We start from the raw sequence: 21,716 nt of genomic DNA, 5'->3' as shown, positions 1-21,716 counted from the left end.
TCATAATTTTCCAGGAGGTGGGCAAACTGCGGGGCGAGGACAGCACATTGGGAAGACTGTTCAAGGACAATGAACTTCAAAATGAGTTTACTGCGTCAAAGGTTATAAACCCTTTATAAGCCTAAATGGAGATATATAGCAAGTGCCATAGTAGTGAGACCAAATAATATTTCCAAGAATACAGTGAAGGAAACGTTATTCTTATTATTTTAGAGGGAAAACAAATGTGGGAGAGCTTTCACTGTCAGAGAGACATTGCCGGCCTCGGTCATAGAAGTCACTTACCTTCCCTCTGTATCTGCCCCGGCGACCCACTTTCATTTGCAGAGTTCGGAGATATTTTTCCTGACATTTCTGTAAAAGAGAATCTGATTCAAGTGTCCCTTTTTATCCCAGTCTAATAAACCACATACTGTAATCTCTGACGCAATAATCAACACTATTAATGTAACTTAATTTTTTCTGACATTTAAGTGTTTTCATCTCTTTTTTGAGCTTTTCTGTGTTAGGCGGGACAGAGATGCCCTCTTGCTGAGTCAAGATCCTTGAAAACCTTTTTCTGAGTTCTTCCCTTTTCCCCGGGCTCGGGTGGCCGAGGGTTACCATCTCTTGGAAATGGTCTCGAGTACTTCACCTGAACCAACTGGAGTAATCTTTCCCTGAAGGTCAGAGACTTCCCCCCAGCATCGTATCTTCTAGTTAGGACAGAAACCAGTTCCCTCCTCCCAGTCTATCACCCCATCAGTCCGGGTTTAACCGTTCCTTTGGAAGGACAAGTCAGTTGAATGCCACTGAAGAGATTCCTGATTTAAACTCTGTAAGTAAACGCAGATGATCCCCATTTTTGCACGTTCCCTTCATTCCCTCCCCCACTGGCATTTACAAGCTGAGGTTGCTTGGAGCCAACACTCAACTCAAGACTCCCTTTCTGTGGGTTCCTGGGAATTAGGTGTCAACAAACGTGCGTGTCCGTGCATATTAGCGGCTAGTGGACAAACTCCAGCACCCAGGAAGTTTGAGTCGCTTGTTTAGGGGCCCTTTTCTGAAATGCAACACTATTTACTGGTTCTTAGTTTGCTCTGGGCCAGCTCTTGCATTCGTGTGGGAGAGGCCTGGACAGAATTATGAAATTCTTTATTGCCAGAACTACTGTTTCCAAATGCACCACACATTTACTCATGGTTTACCTCTTCCTTCAGATGGTGTGCAGGTTAGCAGGTAGGTAGTCGTGGCCGAGTGGTTAAGGCGATGGACTTGAAGTCCATTGGGGTTTCCCCGCGCAGGTTCGAATCCTGCCGGCTACGGTTTTACCAGAAACGTTGCAAGACTTCCCTTCGGTTTTCTCAGCTAATTTAACCAAAACCTATCCACTCTTCCACCTGCAGGTTCAGATAACATCCTCTTTCCTCAATCAATGGAGACTACCTTCTCTTGGGTTTACTTCAAAATTGGCTTCACCTATGGAGAACTGAATTCCTTAGATCACAGCCAACAGGGAATCTGGCATAACTTCCTATCAGACTTAAGCGGCCTCAGCCTTTCTAAATAGGACCATGGTACCCTCCGTAACTAGTGTCAACTCAATGGAAGTCAGGGTCATAAAAAGTAGTGATACTGACAGGTAATTTTCATGGAACACCTAAGGATGGTCTAAGATGTGAGTTAAGCGCAAACCACATCATACTTTTATCTCCATTTTACAGATGAAGAAATTACTAAATGCCGCACAGTGTAATGGTATTTTAACTGAGGACTTCCAGGTAGGGTTGTGAATCCAGGTTTCATATATTCCACAGAGGGCACTTCCAGAATTATTAGGTTGTTAGCCGATTCAAGGTTACATTTGTTAGTATCCGAAAATGATAAATAGCAGGTCCTATTTTTCAAGTAGTTACTACACACCACCATTCCAAAGGCTTTACGAGGTCTGTCCGGAAGCTATCCAGCCGTTGTTAATATAATAAACGGTTGGCACGACATGGATGTAACCTGCAGCCAAGGACGGTGGACTGGAATGCACATGCGTGAACAATGATGTCTTCACTGTACTGGTCAGTGGGGGCCAGAAACTATTGAGTGAGCATGTGTACCGAGTGGCCATCGCATTCAAAATGAAAGAGTAGAGCAAGGAATCTGCATCAAATTTTGCGTTGAGCTTGGACATTTCTCTGCGGAAACTATTCGGATAATTCAGAAGGCTTTTGGGGATGATGCACTGAGTGTAGTGCAAATGTAAGTGTGGCACAAACGCTTCAAAGATGGTCGAGAATCTGTTGAAAGTGATCCACGTTCTGGAAGGCCTGAAACAACTAGAACACCTGAGAATATTGAACGTGTACAGGTTAGGTTAAGAGACACTGGGAGAAATGTGTGAGGTCCCAAGGTGCCTACTTTGAAGGGGACTGAGGCGTCATTGTCCTATGCACAGTGTTTCTTGTATCTTGTATCATCTTCAATAAATGTCTCTATTTTTCTTATTACATGGCTGATACTTTCTGAACAGATCTCGTACATGTCTTAAAATTTGTAGATCTCACAACATATTCATTTTACAGATCAGAAGGTCCACGGAAGTTCAAATATATATGAATGGCTGAGATCTCAGAGCTAGAGGGGCAGCAGATCATGAACATGAACGTCTCTTAATTTTGGCTCCAAGGTCCTCGCTCACAGCAGCTGTACCAGTCCGCTTCTGCCTGGGCTGGAGATTAACATTGCCACCTACCTCTATCATTCAGAGTTGGTTCACTCTTCTTGGCTTTATTCTCTGTGGTGATGAGGCCATGAAGTGGTACAATTTAACCTGCTGGATTTAGCCTGGGGTAGGATATCGCTGCCCATGGGGTGTTGGTGTTTGTGTGATGCAAGGAGTCTGGTGCTCATCAGTCCATGGGAGTTTGTCTGTTTTTGAGTGGAATGTTTCTTAACAGTTTATAAAGAGCTTCCCAACATATTAGACCTTTTCAGCCACTGGACACCAGAACCTGATACTGAAAAGACTCTTGGGAACAGAGTCCAAGACTGGTTTGAGAGAAGGGTAAAAAACTATCTTGGCCCCAGAGATGAAGAGAGATTGTAGTTATGCTACATGTGCTAGAAGGAACTGAGATTTTTTTTTTTAACACTACAAAGCAAAGAGTCACAAATTTGCCCAAATTTTGCATTAGTAAGAATTAATACCTCAGTTCTCCTGCATAGAGACCCCAGAGCAGATTCTTTTATCAGCGCTTCCTACTTCCTCCATCATGTTCAGGTGACAAAAATGTTTATGTGTGCTTCACAAATGATTGCAAAGACACAAATAGTAGCTTCTGAGGCTTATAACTTCTTGTCCAGAAGACAGAAGGATGAGAAGTAGCCTTCTCTAGAGAAATATCCAATGTTGTGAGAGTGGAGAAACACCTACAAGATATTTAAGGAAACATAATGTGAGTCAAGAATTTTATATTCAGCTAAGATGTAATTTGTGTCAAAGTGTATTCACACCAGAATGCATTATGCAGCATTGAAAAGGAATAGAGTTCCTGGGTAAAGATCCTTGCTATTAATTGTTATTAACTGGTACCTCCAATGCCATTAGAATTACTTCCCATGTTTGAAATATTTAACAATTTCAAACGATCTTTTTGATGTGCACAGAAGATTAGCATTATATGGGTCAATGATTACCTTCTATTAGAGTTACTTTTCTAGTCTCAGGGGATCACAATTTTTGTCATCTTTCTCTTGTATTTACTTCTGATGCTTCTTTTCATTACCCATAAAATAAATTGTATTATACCGAAGTGGAATTCTATCTTGGCTCTTCACCTAGATGCAGATCTGTGAGTACTTGCAGGAATTCACAGGAGATATCAGGTACAAAATTGATTTTAGTAATTTACAGCAAAAGTGTTTCCCTGAGGGGCACTAAAGTCGAGAGAGGTTCCACCGAGATTTGAACTCGGATTGCTGGATTCAGAGTCCAGAGTGCTAACCATTACACCATGGAACCACAGCAGTATATACTACTCAGTTACTTATGATGGGTTATAGAAACTCTACTAAAAGCATTTAGTTTGTCAAAGTCAAGAATTCAAAGTGTACATCCACTCATGACACCCTTCCGAAGAAAACCTTTACAGGGGGTAGGGGTTATTTATTTACTTATTCCACCAATTACATTAACCCATAAAATATTTTTTCCCCTTTAATTAACTCAGAAACTTGGTGGTCCTGGGCCTTGCTTGTTTTCTTAAGAAAAACTGCGATTCTTATGCAAGAACTGGACTGAATGTCTTATACTCATTTTGTGATTTAATGCTTAAAAACTAGGTGAAGTGTGTTTTAGTCCCCATGTAGATGGGGAAACTGAGGCTTGGAGATCTCATTTATTTTATATGCAACTCTGCTCAATTTCTGTCACGTGATATATTTCTCCACATAGATTATTTAGTTATCAGGTCTATTGCCTCTAGACAAGCTTTAATATGTCGATTCCAGGGAATTCACAAAATTATTAATGACTTTTTGCCCCAGGCTGAGAATCCCTGCATTTGGACTTCTCTCTCTCTCTTTTTTTTTTTTTTTTTTTTTTATCATGTAGCCCAGTATTAATAGTAACTATTTAAGAAAACAAATTGGTCAAGTGAAAAAGCTGCTAAAGAAACATCCTCTTTAAACTGAGGCTGCATGATTCATTAACCTCAATATTGTAAATTAGGAGGCAAAGGTGCACCCACGCATGAAGCCGAAATTCTAGTCAAACCAGTTCCAAGTGTCTCTCTCCTCTCAGAGTGGTTATGGGATGTGGGTTCCTTAGGATACAGTTTTGGGAGACTATAGAGTCAGCCATCTCTAGGTCAGGCTGAGCGTATGGAACCAGGCCCATTTTTAAGCAGACAGTGATTAGAACCTCTGCTGCAGCTTCTCCTCAACCCTTATCCAGAGTTTCTCATGAGAAAAAAAATATACATTTGAATTATATTTTTCTCATTTCTTTTGAGGAAGGAAATTTGTAAATGTATGTCTAAGTAACAGTATTTCTCTTAAGTCCCAATGAATATTCTAAAGCCTGTATAAATTAAAGTCAGATTTTTTTTTTCTCCTAGGCTTTTCTTGTCACAGTTGTTCACTTGGAGGTAGGGCCTGGTATTTCCAAGTCATACTACATAAATCGTGCTATATCCAGAATTTCTTGCTTCTAGAACATCAAAAGATGGGGGGGGTGGGGAACAGATTTGATGGAAGTAAAAGGAGAAACTGATAAAACCACAATTATAGTGGAATATTTTAGCATAATATACTTCTCTGAAAACTAATAGAAAACATAAATAGAAAAATAATCATCATACAAAGTAATGCAATTCACATAACATACATATTTAGAGAACAGTGCACACATCACCTCCAGGATTTGCACTTTTTTCAGGCACACATGGAATTATCTCAAATTTGACATTTTACCAGACCACAAAGCAAGTCTCCAAAAATATAACAGGTTAGATACATGCTATTATATCACAGTAATAAAATTATTCCAGAGATCAAAACATAAAAATTAAAAAGTGTATTTATTTGCAAAACAATAAATATACTTCTAAATAATTCATGGTTTAATGAAGAAATCACCATCAAAATTAGGAACTATTTCGAAATAAATGTTAATAAAAATAGTACATATCAAAACATGTAGTATGCAGATAGAAGTGCACTTAGAGGGACATCCTTAAACACATGTATATAAAAAAAATAACTGCTTAAGAATAACAATCTAAGCAGCCATAACATGCAATTAGTTCAACCACTAATTTACTCCCACAGGAACTTTATGGAAAGAAATAATGAAGCAAAGAGCAGATATTAATGCAATTGAAGCTAAACACATAATAGAGACTATCAACAAGGTCAGGCCAGGTGCGGTGGCTCACGCCTGTAATCCTAGCTTTCTGGGAGGCCCAGGCGGGAGGATAGCTGCAGCTCAGGGGTTCAACACCAGCCTGAGCACAGTGAGACCCTGTCTCTATCCCTAGAAACAAGAAACAAACAAAAAGAAAGAAAGACAAAAAAAAGAAAATACACAAAAACCAAGAAAGTCAATAAAATGGCAATCTTTTTTGATTTTTTTATTGTGATAAAATATACAAAACATAAAAGTTATTTCAACCACTTTTAAGCATACAGTTCAGTGGCATTAAGTACATCACATTATTGTGCAACCATCACCACCATCCATCACCAGAACTTTTCACATCTTCCCAAACTGAAACTCTGTACCCATTAACCAATAAGTCCCCACTTCCCCTGCATTTTTTTTTTTTTTTTTTTTTTTTTTTTTTTTTTGAGACAGAGTCTCACTCTGTTGCCCAGGCTAGAGTGAGTGCCGTGGCGTTAGCCTAGCTCACAGCAACCTCAAACTCCTGAGCTCAAGCGATCCTCCTGTCTCAGCCTCCCGAGTAGCTGGGACTACAGGCATGCACCATCATGCCCGGCTAATTTTTTTTCTATATATATTTTTAGCTGTCCATATAATTTCTTTCTATTTTTAGTAGAGGTGGGGTCTCGCTCTTGCTCAGGCTGGTCTCAAACTCCTGAGCTCAAACGATCCGCCCACCTCGGCCTCCCAGAGTGCTAGGATTACAGGCGTGAGCCACCGCGCCCGGCCCACCCCCTGCATTTTTAATAACAGTACCATCAGGTTTTTGTATGGACATTGATAAATTGGTTTAAAAATATTATGAAAGTGAAAAGGGCCAAAGTAGCCCAAATCATTTTAAAGAAGGAAAGTAAACTTAGAAGATTTATTTTACCAAATATAAAGACATAAAGGTAACATAATTAAGAAAATATGACATTGTCCAAGGAGAGGCAATATCACTAAATAGAATTGAGACTTAGATCTCCACAGTTAATACTCCTGCTTTATGAGCAAGGGCACACTGCAGAAATATGGAGTAAGAATAGTCTTTGCATAAATTGTGAATATCTATAAGGAAAAAAGTGACTAAATGACTATTCACAAGGAAAAACTATAAATTTACCTATTTCACATTATCCACAAAGCCAATTCCAGCTAGACTGTATATCTGGATGTAAGTAAACAAACAAACAAACAAACAAAGCTTCTGGAGTACAACATAGAGGAAGGTCTTCATGACTTTGACCCTGGGAAATATTTTTTAAATTTGACATTAAAAGCATTAGCCATAAAGGGCAATCCCTTTCATCTAGATCCTGAAGTCCTTCAGTTCTGAGAATTTTTCTTGGATTTCTTGATAAAATTCTCCTCCATTTTTTCCTCTTTTCTTTTGCTGGAATTCCCAGTAATCAGATGATATTAAATTTCCTGAATTGGTTGTTCAATTTTCTTTTTGCTATTATTTTCCATCTTTGATGTTTATCCACTTCTTTGGATGTCATTCTAAACTTTATCTTCCAAATCTTCTGTTAAATGTTTGTTCTGCTATCATATTCTTTGTTTCCAAGAGATCTTGGTCTCTTATTATAATTAAAAAAAAATAGTATCCCAAGTCCCTATTTCCAGGAGAGATAGAATAAGTATGTTTTACTTTTTTTCTCCCATTGAATACAACTAGAAAACATGGACAGAATGTGTGAGGCAACTATTTGAAGACTCTGAAAACAAAAGACCAACAAGCAAGCCTATGGGAAAAGAACACCAGCATTACTTTGTACGTTCTTTCCAAATTGATCTATAGATTTAAGGTAATTGCTGTCAAAATCCCAGCAGAATTTTTTGGAGAGAGTGAAAATATGCTTCTAAAATCTATATGGATAAGGAAAAGGAACTAGAAAGACTAAATCAATGTTGAAAGAGAAAAATGAAATGAAAAATCACACTACCTGATTTTAAGACTCACTATAAACTTCAGTAATCAAGATAGTGTGGTATTGGCAGAAACATAAATATATAGGTCAATTGATCGGAATGGAGAGTCCAGAAATAAACATACACAAATATGGCTAATTGGTTTTTGACAAAGGTGCAAAAAAATCAATGAAGAAATAATAATCTTTCAATAAATGACATTGGGACAATGTGATATCCATATGCAAAGGAAGTTAGGAAGGGAGAAAGGAAGCAAGAAAAGGAGGAAGGGAGAAAGAAAGGAAAGAAGGAAAGAAAATGGAAGGAAAGAAGGAGGTAAGTAAGAAAGGAAAGAAATCCTGACATAAACCTCACAATTTATGCCAAGATGAACTAAAAATTGACCATAGATATAAATGTAAAAATAAAATAAAACTTTTAGAAGAAAACATAGCAGAAAATCCACATTACTCTGAGTTGAATGATGAGTTCTTAGGTATGGCACTTTCCATAAAAGAAAAAAATAATAAATTGGGTTTCATCAACATTTAACACATTTGCTGTACAAAAGACACTGTTAAGACACTGAAAAAGTTAAGCTTAAAATTGACAGAAAATATGTGAAAATCATGTATCTGACAGAGGACTTGAATCTAGAATATATAAGGAATCCTCAAAACTCAGCAATAAGAAAACAATCCAATTAAAAAATAGGCAAAAGGCACAAACAGATACTTTACCAAAGAGCATATAAGGAGGCAAATAAGCACATAAAAAGATGTTTGACATCAGCTATCATTATGAAATGCGATGGCTCACACCTGTAATCCTAGTACTCTGGGAGGCTGAGGCAGGAGGATCCACTTGAGGTCCTTGAGCTCAGAAGTTCAAGACCAGTCTGAGCAAGAGTGAGACCCCCATCTCTACTAAAAATAGAAAAATTAGCCCGGTGTGTGATGGCATGCACCTGTAGTCCCAGCTACTCGGGAGGCCGAGGCAGGAGGATCGCTTGAGCCCAGGAGTTTGAGGTTGCTGTGAGCTAGGCTGATGCCACGGCACTCTAGCCTGGGCAACAGAGCAAGACTCTGTCTCAAAACTTAATTAATTAATTAAGAAATGAAATGCAAATTAAAATCACAATGAGGTATCACTATTAACTTAATAAAATAGTTAAAAAAATACTGACAATATCAATGTCTGGTGAGGAGGAGGAGCAACTAGAACTTTCATTCATTGCTAGTGAGAATGAAAAATAGTACAGCTACTCTAGAAGATAGATTAACAGTTTCTTATAAACATACACTTGCTGTATGACCTAGCAACCCCAGTCCTAAGAGTCTATCCAAGAAAAATTAAAACCTATGTCCATTAAAAACAAAATCTGTATACTAATATTTATAGCTGTTTTTATTTTCACAGTTGCCAAAAACTGGAAACAACACAAATGCCCTTCACTGAGTGGGTGAATAAACTGTGGTACATTCATACAAGGGAATTCTATTCAACAGCAAAAAAAGAACAAAACTTTTGAGATATGCAACAACTTGGGCAAATCACAAGGCATTATGGTAAATAAAAGAAGCTTCTTTCAAAAGGTTACATACCGTATGATTCAATCTCTATGACATTCTCAAAAAGGTCAAACTAGAGAAATGGAAAACATATCCGTGGTTGTCAAATGTTATTTGTGGGGTTAGGGGTGACTATAAAGGAATAGTGCTAGAGAGATTTATAGATTGATGGAACTCGTCCGTATCCTGAGGTGATAGTGGTTACATGAATATCTACATATGCTTTTAAAAAGTCAATTTTGAACCGCCTCTACAGGTCCCTTTCTGGTGTCCTGAAGGTTTTTGGACTCTGCACACGCTGCCAGGTTCCTAGCAAGGACCTTGAGAAAAAGGAAAGAATTTTTACACATTTAGAAATCAAGGTTCAGGAGAATCTCGACAGTGAAAGTGTCTTATTAAATTGATGAGCAACAGCTTCAGGATGTTCAAGAGCTGTTCTGACTTTTCTGGATTCTGTGTTTCACCAGTAGAGGAACCCCACGGAGCATTAATTAGTTCTTGCAATTCTAGAACCATGCCTGATGGGTTGGTGACGTTCAAGGATGTGGGCATCGACTTCTCTCAGGAGGAGTGGGACTGCCTGAACCCTGCTCAGAGAGACATGTACCCGGATGTAATGTTGGAGAACTACAGTAACTTGGTGTCACTGGATTTGGATCAACAACATATGAGACCAAAAAAATATTTTCGGAAGATGATATTTTTGAAATAAATTTCTCTCAGTGGGAGATAAAGGAAAAAGGTAAAATAAAAAGAAATAAAAAGTCAATTTTACTTCATGAGAAATTTTTTAAATAAACTAAAAATAGCTTCCCTTTTGTGGTATAGACTAAATATACCCCATAATTTCTCAGAGACACTTTCACCAGATGTTCTCTTACTTTGAGCAGAGTTTGGAGGAGAGAAAACCAGAGACGCTCAGGCATTGCACGCTGCCGAGGAAGGAGGATTTCTATGGTTATAGCACAGCAAACTCCTTGAGGCACTTGATTTTCTTTGCGGGAGCGCAGTGGTATTTACAGAAGAAATGTGTACAGTCATGGTAGGGTTAGAGAAGGAAGAATGGTGAACGCTGGTCTATCTCAGTTTCATAGTAACCAAAGCCTTTCGAATAGGGTAATAAAACCTCTGACGTAGTCGGCAGGACTCGAACCTGCGCGGGGAGACCCCAATGGATTTCTAGTCCATCGCCTTAACCACTCGGCCACGACTACAGCTGTAAGAAAAAGAAAGTCCTCCTCAAACCATAAAAGGAAATCGTTCCGGCCAGTCTGTATCCTGCAGAAGTTAGTAATCTTTGATATTTAGAAGCACTAAAAGGAAGGTATTCACCACATATGCATTTTTATTTTGAACAAACTTTGGATCAATCCATCAACTAGCTCCTGCTTCCTTCGGGGACAAGTTTGTCTCTACTGAGTGCTGGAGTTCTAGAAACTGGAACTAAATTTACCCAGGAGGTGGAGTCAGACCTTAATCCTAGTGTTAAACCTGGATAGGACCTTCTGGTAGAACTTCCAGGAGCCCAGCCTCCTGGCTGAGTGATACCGTGCTTAATGGATTTCAGGGAAGGAAATGTTCCCCCTCATTTGTGTTTAAGGTGGAGGAAGAGAAAAAAATGATGCTGAAAACCTTCTCTGGATTTCCTCACTTGGTGTACCTAGGCTCCTAAATCTACACCTATTCATTTCAATGTGTCTGGAAAAGTGCTTTGCAAATGCCAATGGGCTTTCACTTTCCAAACGGTTAAGAAGAAACTCGTAAGTATAGCCGGCCCATGAGCTTCTTTTCCTGTGAGACCCTAGCTGCTTTCTAAAAGATGGATTACCTGGTTTAATTTTTTTGGCCAATGTAAGGGTTTATTTTCTCTAAATTCAACCAACACAGCACGTTTCCAGTTCTCTTTTTTAGGTTTGTAACTCACCGGTTCCTTTAGCAGAATGTCTAGATGTTCTACAGAAATGAAAAGAACAAAATGGTTAAATGTGGATTTCAGATACATAGATGAATAGTTCTCCATTTTATATAGTCAGTGAATGTTAATAGGTAAGATGTGAGAGCTGATGAATTTGACGCATCTTGAGAAAGCTGAGATGATTGCTTGGATTTAATACACTGTATTTAACCAGAAATAACAGGGCTTTTTAAATATAATTCTCTTTAATTCATATATTACTGAAAAAGTCTTACTTTTTTTCAGAAAACTAGATCTTTTTCAAGATTAAATGAGTTCCTATTTCTGTACTCAGAGAATAAAAACAGAAAAAATGTAATCATGGAAAGAGCGCATCCCACACTCTCTGCTTATATGTAGATTCAGAGTATTTCCAGTGTGTTTTTCTATTGGCAATCTTTGGGAAATGCCCAACCATTCGCTGTAAAAGATTGTCCAATATATTTTAAATCTTTATTTTCTGCCTGACTCTTTAGAATTTCTTTTCTTTTCTTTTCTTTTCTTTTTTTTTTTTTTTTTTTTTGACAGAGTCTCGCTCTGTTGCCCGGGCTAGAGTGTCGTGGTGTCAGCCTAGCTCACAGCAACCTCAAACTCCTGGGCTCAAGCAATCCTCCTGCCTCAGCCTCCTGAGTAGCTGGGACTACAGGCATGTGCCACCATGCCCGGCTAATTTTTCTATATATATTTTTAGCTGTCCATATAATTTTCTTTCTATTTTTAGTAGAGACGGGGGTCTCACTCTTGCTCAGGCTGGTCTCGAACTCCTGAGCCAGCCTCGGCCTCCCAGCATGCTAGGATTACAGGCGTGAGCCACCGTGCCTGGCCTCTATTCTTTTTTTTTTTTTTTTTATTTCCAACACCTTGAGGTAAGAATTATTACTATTTATTCTTTTTTTTTTTTTTTAAGAGATGGGGTGTCACTCTATCACCCATGCTGGAGTCCAGCTGCGTGATCACAGATCACTGCAGACTCAAACTCCTGGGCTCACTCCTGCCTCAGCCTCAGCCTCACAAGTAGCTAGGGCTACTTGCATGGGCCACCATGCCTGCCTTGAGGCAGGAATTATTTTCCTCGTTTTACTGGTGGAAGAACGAGCCCAGAATAAACTTGAATGTCAAGCAGCTGGTAGAGGATGAGTCTGAATCCCAACTAGGTCCGTCAGCCAACTGCCATCCTCAATCACCATGCTTCTACTCTGCCTTCTAATATTTTATATGACCTGTAGAATCAAATATACAGACAAAGCAAAAAAAAAAAAAAAACAAAAAAACTCTACTTTTTGATTATTGCTTACATAGAAAACAGGTAGTCTGTACTCAATGATTTTCAATTGGTGTTTAAATGTTTGGATTCTTGCCAATAAAAAATTAAAAGCATTGGAAGCCATTGAGTAGGGAGAGTTACTAATGTTACAGAATGGAAAATGAATAGTGAATGAAAATCACTTTTTCACTAAGGTATTAAGTAAAAAAGAAATCACTACTCAGAAGTGTTTACCAAGCGGTTACTAAGGCAAAGAGGTTTCTCCTAATTCTTACGCCTGTATACCTCATATTGCATACCACATAATATATATCACTTTCCATTTACTTTCCATCCTTTTCCTTCCTCCAGCAGGAAAAATAAAGAAGAGGAGGTATGAGAGGGAGGAAAGAGGAAGTCCAGAAGGTGGAGAAAACTGAAGGAAGAAGCTTTGGGGGCCAGGAGGAGGGAGGAGCACTTCAAAGGAGTATGAGTTAACGCTCGGGGCCACTTCAAACTCTGAGAGAGGATTGTATGAGGAGCCTTAAGCCTTTCTCACCGGCGCCCTCTCCACTTAACTTCATTCTTAATTAATTTAAAGGGGAAAGAACACTGGCTGGAAAAAGTCACAACAGCCGGTAGCCGACAAGATCTACCTACTACTTTCTCGTTTCTTAGGTTCGTAGAAGTCCCTCCAAGGAACTAAGCAAGCGATGGGCAGTGTGGTCAGTGGGCAAAGCCGACCCGGGCAGGGAGGCGGGAGGCGGGGGAGTGGGAGGCGGGTGTGAACCGAAACCCGCTCTCAATTCTGGGCTTCCAGGATCGAGGGCTGCAAGAATTTTTTCACACAGCTCAACCTTCAGCTCCAGGATAAAATTCGCTCTTTTTCTTTGCGTTTTTTGCAGACAGTTCAGAGCTCATTGTTTTTGTTTTGTTTTCTTTTGTTTTGTTTCCTTGCAAGTTTTAGAATAAATTACAGTATTTTCTTTTCTGAATGCTACATGAAGTTGAGAGGCCCTCGGGCCAGAGAAGTCCCTTTCCCTTACTGCTTGTTATTAGCTAGTGTATGGGAACGCTGCGTGACCTTAAGGCTCGCGACTGCCGGATTCTGGTTTCTGCGTGGTGGCGTGGGTTTCCACCCTACTTCTGTCTCGGTCATATTTGTTTCTGTCATATTGCACGAAGCCATCTTTGGGTTGTGATCACCTGAGATTTCTTCTTTTCCATCCACAACTCTTCTCCTGTTGTTCAGATCACAACCGCTCTCCTGTTCCGCGTCGTCAAACTTGGACTCTTCTGAGCTTGAGCTTCACCTTCAACAATTTCATCTCTTTCTGTCCAAAAAGACAAGAACCCACTAAACTGACCGTCGCTAACGGAGCCGGTGCGGCCGGACCACAGTCTCACAGAAAAGCAGAAAAACAAAGAAAAGGCGTTTTTACATCTCAGCCCAGTCACCAAAAGACAATTCCCGAGTTAGAAACCCGGAGAATTCCAAAGCTACCTGGATGCTTTTTAAAACCTCAGACCTCTCCTCGGAAACAGAAGGCAACAGTGGATTTGCGTCACAAGGTCACAGTTTGTTTAGTGAGCCCATTGACAAAACAACACATGGAACTCGTCTTTTTAAAAAAACAACACAGATACGAACAAGAAGAGCCCTTCAGGAAAGAGAACTCCAGACTGGATTTAGAGGAAGGGACTTACGAGGCTTGGCATGTATTAAAAATATCTCCCAATGTCACATGTTAAAAGTTCCTCAAATTCCATTTTGCGAAATCAACGATCCCGAGCGTGAAATTGGAAAGGCCAGATTAAATGAGATGTGAATTTTTATTGTTGGTTAAACTATTTTTTATCTCGTGAAGGAGAGTAAAAATAGTCGCTGGAAGGCTCAGAAACTCCCCCTGTAGGGGATTGTGTGTCCCTTGCGTTGTCTTATTTTTGTGGTTCTTTCTTTCTTTCTTTTTTTTCCTCCTTTTCCCCTCGCCCTCTCATGTTTGTGGTTCTTGAGTTTTCACTGTGACTAGACCAGAATAGGTTCTCAGGAAACATACTACATTGATACCCAAGTAAATAATAAACAATCTTACGACGTAAGCTGTGCCACGAATCGGCTCTGTGGCGCAATGGATAGCGCATTGGACTTCTAGCACTGACTGAGCGATATTCAAAGGTTGCGGGTTCGAGTCCCGCCAGAGTCGGAGGAGCTTTTGTCATGCGAGTGGGTACACCTGACAGTAATCGCTTTGTCCCCATGTTAATTGGTCTAGACTTCTCCAGTTGGCGAATCCCATGTTGCTGTGATTTTCACTGCCGTTGATTTCTGTTTTCTGGTGTTAACGTCTGAGGAACTTCTCCAAAAATGTTCCCACGAGTGTCTACAGTAGCTAGATGAACAACAGAAAAGGAAACCGAATGGACACAGTAAAAGTTGGATAGTAAGATGAATAACAGTAACTGTTTCTTCCTTATAAAAAGCAACTTTCTAGGACGGATCCGCGAGTGTCTACAGTAGCTAGATAAACAACAGAAAAGGAAACCGAATGGACACAGTAAAAGTTGGATGTTAAGATGAATACCAGTAACTGTTTCTTCCTTATAAAAAGCAACTTTCTAGGACGGATCCGCGAGTGTCTACAGTAGCTAGATGAACAACAGAAAAAGAAAGCGAATGGACACAGTAAAAGTTGGATATTAAGATGAATACCAGTAACTGTTTCTTCCTTATAAAAAGCAACTTTCTAGGACGGATCCGCTTAGTGTTTTCCCGGCCTTTGCTTAAGGATTGCTGGTAGGCGTTCTGAACTGTGATCTCTGTGATGCATATTTTGGTCCTATAAGTAGACTTTATCATTGATTACAAAGTGAACATTCATACAATCCCCAAAGTGGGCAATATAGAACATTATTACACCCTGTGATGACAATTTTTTTTTTTTTTTTTTTTTTTAGAGGGTCTCACTATGTTGCCAAGGCTGGATTGCAGTGACTATTCAAATGAGCAATCTTAGTTCACTACAGGAGATCAAAATTGGCTCTGGTCTTGGATGTGAACAACGACTTTGATGAAGGAAGGATTATAAATTTAGACTCTGGCAGATAAAAGATTACTAATAACCCAGCCTCAAACTCCTGGGTTCAAGGGATCCTCCTGCCTCAACTTTCTGAGTAGCTTGAACTACAGTGATGCACCACCATGTGCGACTCTAATTTTATGTGTCAACTTGACTGAGCCATGGGATGCCCAGGTATCTGGTTAAACATTGTTTCTGAGTGTGTCTGTGAGGGTGTTTCCAGAGAGATTACGATTTGAACTGGGGGACTGAGTGAAGCAGATGGCTCACCCCAATGTGGACAGGCATCATCCAAGCTGATGAGGGCCTGAGGGGAACAAAAAGGCAGAGGTAGGTTGAGCTCTTGGTCTCTCAAGCTTTATTTAGAGCTACACCACCAACTTTCCTGGTCTTTGGCTTGCAGATGGCAGATCATGGAACTTCTCAGCCTCCATAATTGTGTGGGCAAATGCCTTGTAATAAACCAATCTCTCTCTCTCTCTCTAATATAATATGTATGTTACGTGTGTGTATATATGTATCATTTCATTGGCTCTGTCTCTCTAGAGAACTCTAACTATACACACCCTTGAAATACCCTGTGCCTTTTTCCAATAATAATGCCCCCTCCCACAGAAGCAATAACTATTTTGATTCACATGTTAGTTATACCCTTATTATCTTTATGCTTTTACTACTTCAGTATGCATCCAAAACATTATAGAATCATCTTGCCTGCTCTTAACTTTAAATAGATTCATTGTATACTAAATGCATTTGCTTAAGATGGTCTTCATTTTGGTCAATATTATGGTTACATGATTTGTTCATATTGTTGCACTACTGTAGTTTATTTATTTTGATTGTTATATTGTATGTCATTATTTATTTATTCTATTGATTTATTCTCTTATATATATTGTGGGAGACATAGAGGATGTGTGTTAGTTCCTAGTCTTTGAAATAAATATTTCCAGTATCTCAATGGCTTAGCGCAATGCAGAATAAAATTTATTTCTTCTTCTTCACACAAAGGCCAATTCAGATAATATGGTTTTGTTGGATAGCCCTTCTCCATGTAGTGACACAAGTACCCAGGCCTTTTCTATTTCCTATATCCTTTATCTCATAGTGTTTCACTTTTATTTGTAATGGTTCGAAAGCTTGGGAAAGGCATACTATATACAGAAGTTTCTTGGCCTCCAAGTTATTCATATCATTGTCATGCATGTGCTATTGGCCAGAACTAATATCATAATCCAAAATAGCCACAAAGGAATCTGGAAAATATGGAAGCACATATAGATGTTGGTGAGCACTAAATCCATTTGAATCTTCAAGTCTTTAAATTATACCACTCTGTTGTTTTCTAAAGCAGTTGTCCCAATTTATACTTATACTATAAGATATGTGATCTATTGTTCTAAATTTTTGGCAACAATTTGTGTTGACAGAATTTTTTTTCATGTAAAGGGTATATAATTGTATGTTGTTGTGATTTTTAATTCCCATTTTATTAAGTGCTAATGAACTTAAGTACTGTTCATCTGTTAATTTTCCTTTTGGGTTTCATTTGACTTGAGATATTTGTGAAAGATTTTTGTATATTTTTCTATTTGGTTGTTCTCTTTTTCTCACTAATATTCAGTAGCTAAAAATATAATCAGCAATAGTCCTTTGTCAGTTGTATGTATTATAGATATAGTCTCCATCTCTGTAGCAACTTTTTTGTGGCATCTTGACAAAAACAAAAATTTTAGGTAGTTGTCTATATTAATTATTTTAATAAAGCTTAGAAACTTTTGTGCCCTTGTTCAAGCAAACTTTCATCGCCAAACTCAGCAACTTTTTTTCTTATATTCTCTCCAAAAATATATACCTTTCACATTTTGTTTTTAATTTCTCTTTGTGAGATGAGCTGTTAAAACATGAGATGACAATGGCTGTATATTGTCCTTAAGACTCTGGAGATTAAACATTTATGCATTGTATCATAGATAATTATTTTTGGAAAGATTATTATGAGTGTTTATAGTACTTTTTAAAATTATGAATCATGTGTATCCAAAGTAACCAAGAGAATAGACTCCAACCCAATTTGAGAAGTCTACAAAATCAGATATGGAGATATTAGTTAAATTACTTTTTAAAACTTGCTTATTTTTTGGAATTTTTTGAAATATTTAGGATCCTAGAGAAATTTGTCATGATGCAAGTACAACATCCTTCTTTGGGACAACATATGTTTTATTTTAAGATGCAAATATTATATCTATAGTGGCTCTAAGGAAACCACTTGGTTACAAAAGCTAAGTCTCATGAAAAATCATCAAGTATTGTTTTGGTGGAGATAGAAATCTCATTTTCTGGGTACAGTGTGACAGGGAGCTTTGGAATTTGGCTTATTCTCTAAAAAGTTACTTAGTGGTTGAGTCCAATTACCTAGGAAAACTAATTTTCTATTACAAGGAATTGGTACCAAAGAAGTTGGGTGGCACCCAAAGGACAGTGAATACAATCCACAGTTGCTTTCATTGCATATTTTAGCTAAATTATGAGCAAACTGTATTCAAATAGTGTACTCATACTGAGACATTAGTCAAACTGCAGATCTCACAGTTTTCATAGTTGAGAGATAGAGTGTCTGTCAAAAATCTAAAACCTGAAACCAGCAAAAAGGAAATAACATACCTTAGAAAATAAATAATAACAGTGCACAATGTAAAGCATGCCAATTTGTTGCCTCCGCTATTTTCTTTCATGGATCTTAGGCAGAAGATGTTTACTTTACAGTCATCAGCTTGGCTCAATAGATTCTAGTGGAAACTGTCTCTTTTTTGTACTCATCTACTTTTGAAGGATTCTTAAGAATTCACAACTTCAGATCAGCTGCTGAAATGGTCTTCTAGTGATTTAAGAATACGATTTAAAATGCCATGTGGTGCTTCAGAGGATGTTCTAGAAATGTTTCTTACACCTGTTGAATATTAAACTGTGTGTTCTCTGTACATCTCTTGTAATATTTAGCTGTGTTATCCTGTAGTAAGGTAGAGACTGGGACTATAGGCAGTATTTTCAGATTTGTAAAGAATTCAGATATTAGTTCATAGGTAGAGAGTCAATGGGCTCCCAAGGGAGTTGATCTCACTGTTAAGGCCAAGAATAACACTTTTGGCTAAGAAAGTTTAAGAATTGCTGAAAGTTTGGTAGGCTTAAATATGAAATTTCCATTTATCCATTCTATCTTACCTGAAGACCAAAGTAATATGTATGAATAGTGGAGAGTTTGAGTAAGCAATAATATCTTACAAATATCTTTATTAACAATTCTGGGTAATTGAGGTTACACCACCAGAAAGACAATACAGATTTCACTAGTTGGGAAATGAATCAAGCAACAATTTTTGATATTGTTAAAACTGTGGCTTTTTCACAAAAGAAATCTTTGCTACATCCTAAAAGTTGTCATATAATGACCAAACATATAAGCTAAATAAATTCATTTGTAGGTGTGTAAAGGGATCTAGAGACTTTAACTCCAGTGTCTTTATAGTCTTAAGAGGGTTAGTTACCTTGTAGGAGAGTCAGAGAAGCCCTAGAAACATCTTTGGCTTTCACTTTAACATTTTCTGATTTAGGATTAGTCAGTCCTGGTTTAAGATTGTAGTCAATTGGTCTTTGCCATACTAATAAGACTACAGCTCCAACTAATGCATTGTGTTAATCAGCACTAGCAGAATAAAACATAGTGGCATCCTCCCTTGTGCTATAACACAATTTATAAGGTGTAGTCAAAGATTTCCCTGCAAGTAAGAACATACCATGAACAGTGAGGACCAGATGAACAAATACTAATGGATTTTGCAGAACTAACCTGATTTATACCAAAGAACCTTAAAAAGACTAAGAAACTGAGAGCACTATGTACTGGCAGCTAAAGGGAAACATAAAATAAAGCAGATTGACTGAAATTTGAGAAGAAATTAGATCCCTAAATTCTCTGCATCTATATACTAACGGGTGTTTGCTCTTCACCGACCCAGGAAAAAATTTGAAGGTTTATTCTCCAAAGAAAGTGAAGCAGAGGTTTTGGATGAGGTTAGACTGGTACAACCAAGGATATGAGTAGCACATGAGAACAGGAGCATCCAAATTTATAAAAATACTGAAGTCTAAAATACTTAGCTTTTTCTCCTTTCCGTCTCTCAGATCTCTACCAGTTAGGCCTTTACTATACTAGCAGATGGACTGAATGAACAAACTCTGGGGATTAAGACCAATCCAAAATAAAGATGTAAAAATACTAAGGATATATGTACGGGGAAACCAGTGTAAATTGGGAGAATGTAACTTAACAGATAAGCATACTGAGGGTTCATTTTTAAATTTAAAAACTTTTTTCTTTTTCATTTCATTTTTATTAAACACTATATAACATAATGCATACTGCAAAGTCCATGGTATAACCTCCTGGTAGGGGTAGATGACCATTACTGAGTTATGTTTTCATCAATCAGGAAAATGCTTCTTTAATCAACGTTCTTCAAACCCTTCAAAACATAGTAATGATTAACTCCAGAGATGTGTGTATCTCTTTCCATCACATTCCAATGATATAAATAATAGACAACCCTTTTTTCCTTGCCATCGTTAGTGAACTTGTGGATGTATGCAGTGGTCACTTCGGGGATGACCAAGCACACACTCACGATAGCAAGTCAAGGGAAAATCTCGAACCATGTCTCCACAGGGTTACTCGGGCCAAAATTCCACTTCTAGGCCCCTTAAAGGTGACCGGGCTTCAGCTCCCTTCCTGGCAAGCCCCCCATATTGAGAGTTCTTATTAATATCACCATTCCCTCAGGAATTATTTTATAACCTAAAAAATGCTTTAGAATAATCTCCACTAAAACATTAGAGCAAACAAACAAAAAATAGACAGTACTTAAGAAGTAGGAAGTGCAGTTTAGGAGAGGAGTAAAACAAATTATGAACAGGAGAACAAAGAAAAAATTTAGATGACAATTGTGCAGCAGGACCATAGTGCAATCAGCCCAGACTGAAAGCAAATGGAGGTCAACTGGAAAAATAACTCCAAAAAAATATTTGACCTGATAGCTGACCTGATTTGATTGATCTTGCAGGAAACTTTACGGAAAAGCTATTTGGGGGTTAAGGAATAATTACCAATAGATACGAAGAAACCTAGGCACGGTAAAGATTTTCTTTGAAAGTTTGTCTTTTTTGGCAATTATTAGCATCCAAGAAATAATGGGGGACAGGGTATGGTGGCTCACACCTGTAATCTCAGGTGGGAAGGATTCTCGAGGCCTGGAGTTGGAAATCAGTCTGGGCAACCCCCCCCCCCCATCTGTCCAAAAAAATAAAAAATAAAAAGTAATAGTGGAAACATAATCATAGCTCACAACGACGCTAAGCTATGTATAATACTTTATAGGAAAATAACACAATAAATATTAAACCAAAGATGAAATATAATTATTTTAGAAGAATAAGAAGTAGTGGGTGATAGTGGTGTAAAAGAACTATTTATTTAACAAGGTAAAAAGTAATAAATAATGTATAAATCAATAACAGTTATGATATTATTTATAAAAATAGGGATCCATAAATCCAAGAAGGAAACAGAAATGTTAATTTTGGTGGCATATAGACAGGGTAACTTGAGAGATTACGGAACAGTGAGGCTTATGCATTTCACAGAAAGCTTTCTAGTGATGCCGAACATTTTAAACTATATGCATGCTAGAGGAACTTCTAGTGGGACATTCAGAAAAAGCACTCATATTTGTTTTTAATATAAGGACTACTTACAAAGGTGTGTGCAAGGTAGAGAAAAACCATCAGAGATAGTTCTCCAGGACAAGTAACAGTAGGGGTGCTACCACACCTGTACCTGAAGAGGCATGGGGAGAATTTAATTACTTGAACTCAGAAGGAGAGAGCCTTGTAGAGAGAGCTACCTTGACAGGAGACGGGACCTACTGCCAAGGTATGTACCAATCTCACCAATAAATACCAGTTTACTGTAACTCTCTGAAAGGTTGGTATTGTGCTTTGTTAA

General features: G+C 38.2%; 1 protein-coding gene and 4 non-coding genes across 5 annotated transcripts in view; 2 read left to right on the top strand and 3 right to left on the bottom strand.

The window, feature by feature from the left end:
• The window catches only part of LOC138399089 (histone H2B type 1-K), a 389,419-nt gene that overhangs the window by 224,408 nt on the left and 143,295 nt on the right, over positions 1–21,716 (bottom strand). The gene's annotated exons all lie outside the window — the stretch shown is intronic.
• On the top strand, positions 1,223–1,304 carry TRNAS-UGA (transfer RNA serine (anticodon UGA)). The gene has a single exon. It is a non-coding gene; the product is annotated as a tRNA-Ser (tRNA).
• Positions 3,923–3,994, bottom strand: TRNAQ-CUG (transfer RNA glutamine (anticodon CUG)). Its single transcript has one exon. It is a non-coding gene; the product is annotated as a tRNA-Gln (tRNA).
• Positions 10,511–10,592, bottom strand: TRNAS-AGA (transfer RNA serine (anticodon AGA)). The gene has a single exon. It is a non-coding gene; the product is annotated as a tRNA-Ser (tRNA).
• Positions 14,691–14,779, top strand: TRNAR-UCU (transfer RNA arginine (anticodon UCU)). The gene is given in 2 exon segments: positions 14,691–14,727; positions 14,744–14,779. It is a non-coding gene; the product is annotated as a tRNA-Arg (tRNA).

This window comes from Eulemur rufifrons, chromosome 18 (assembly GCF_041146395.1).
Source record: "Eulemur rufifrons isolate Redbay chromosome 18, OSU_ERuf_1, whole genome shotgun sequence".
NCBI classification, from domain to species: Eukaryota; Metazoa; Chordata; class Mammalia; order Primates; family Lemuridae; genus Eulemur; species Eulemur rufifrons.
The sequence above is the reverse complement of the archived record's forward strand: the minus strand, read 5'-3'. Positions and strand labels throughout refer to the sequence as shown.